Source organism: Gekko japonicus, unplaced genomic scaffold, assembly GCF_001447785.1.
Source record: "Gekko japonicus isolate JY-2015 unplaced genomic scaffold, Gekko_japonicus_V1.1 scaffold192, whole genome shotgun sequence".
NCBI lineage: Eukaryota > Metazoa > Chordata > Lepidosauria > Squamata > Gekkonidae > Gekko > Gekko japonicus.
The window spans coordinates 895,320-897,336 of NW_015165835.1; positions in this window are offsets into that span (position 1 = coordinate 895,320).

A 2,017-nucleotide genomic window follows, 5' to 3' on the forward strand; every position below is an offset into this window, starting at 1 on the left:
TCTGACACAAACTGCTCTTTCAGGAACAGCTGTGCCAGAGCTTGTGACTGACCCAAGGTCACATCAGCAGGTGCAAGTGGAGGAGTGGGGAATCAAACCCGGTTCTCCCAGATCAGAGTCCACACACTTAACCATTACACCAAACTGGCTCTCCATTCATTGAGGGGAAATACTGGATAATTGTGTACAATTAAATAGAGTAGGAACCCCTGGGGGGGGGGCTACCAGAAGTAATACTCTTTATTGAGCTCCTTCCACTTTGGAAGGATCTAGATTACTCAGGGTTCCTCCTGTGAAAGCTCTGTTAGTATAAGTAGTGCTTTTTCTTCTCTGTATTTTGTGATCATTTCTTGAAGAGATATGTATACGCTATTCAACAGAGAGAAATCCCAGGTAATAATACAAATGTACTTAAGTTCTTCAAGAGATTTGGTCTTCAGATTTTGTATGAACACTAATACCTAAATTCTCCCACTGTAACTGCTGGAAAGCAGTCATGTTTTTATATTATAAATGGAAGCCAATGTAAGAAACCCAAAAGCGTGCCCCCCCCAATCAAATGGTTTTCAAGAAAGGATAAATTTATAAGAAGGAAATGCTCAGGGGTCATTTCCTGCGGGAGCGCACAGGAGCGGAGCTCCGGCAGTAAGGAGCCCAGGGGGCCGGCACATGCAAGAAGTCCTGCCCCCTGCTCCCAGCAGCCCTCAGTTGGGCCACGAGAAGCAAGAAGCAGCCAGGTAAGTTGTAGAACGCACGCCCAGCCTGCCTTCAGGTACAAGCTCTCCCTCCTCTGTGAGGGCAGATCTGCACGTGCCACATCTCCCCGTTCCCCCCCCCCCCCCAATAGCTAGCAATCCAAAACAGTCCAGTGGAGCCTGAGTGGTGGGTGTTGCCTTCTGACACACTTTCAGTGATGTCAGGGGGTGTGGCATATCCAAATAAGTTATGCTAATAAGTTATGCTAATGAGCTCCTACCCCTCTTTTTCTACGAAATGACCCCTGGAAATGCTAATCTGCTGCCTCAGTGGTAGCTGCTGGTCTGAGGCACCTCTCACATTTTTCCTTAAGAATCTGAATATCAGTGTAGTTTAGTGGATAGAGGGCTGGATTTGAGTCTGAATGACTTGGGTTCAAGTCACTGCCAACAGAAATAAAAAAGTGGGTGGGCACAAGAAGCAGTACTCGCCAATGCCCTCATTGTAAGTGAAAGGGCAGATGAGTAGGCAGGTGAAGATCCAGCTAGGCAAGGGGTGGGCAGGCATTGCCTCCACAAATGGAAGAATGGATGAGCAGGTGTAGCCACAGCTGCCAAGGAAAGGGGTGGGCATTCTGGCAGGCAATGTTCCCTCTAAGCTGTGGAGTCTTGTGAGCAAAAATTCTGCTTTGTGAGCTACTGGCATTAAAGTTGTGAGCAAGCAATTTGGCTACAGCATAAATTAGTTTGCTCTGGAGCTATTCTTCCTGAGCTAAGACAAAAATGTGTGAGCTGGAGGTTAAAAAAACTGTGAGCTAGCTCACACTAACTCAGCTTAGAGGGAACACTGCTGGCAGGTGTGAGGAACAGCAGCTGTAGCTGCCACTATGAGGGAGGGGCGGGCAGCACAGCCAGTGCCCAGCATGCCAGGCAGGCATGAGCAGCCAATGTGGCCCTGAAACAGGGAGCTGGGAGCCTGATGTTTTGACTTTATTCCCTGCATTGGGGGACCCAGTTTGGTGTAGTGGTTAGGAGTGTGGACTCTAATCTGGGAGAACTGGGTTTGATTCCCTACTCCTCCACATGCAGCTGCTGAGTGACCTTGGGCAAGCTACAGTTCTCTCAGTGCTGTTCTCTGAAGAGCAATTCTCTTTAGAGCTCTCTCAGCCCCTGTTGTGGGGAGAGGAAGATAAAGGAGATTGTAAACTGCTCTGAGTGAAGGGCAGGGTATAAATCCAATCTCCTCCTCCTCCTTTGGCAGTTTGCTTCCTAGTTTGCCCTTGGCTATGGGCCACTCTCTCTGACCCTAACCTACCTCATAA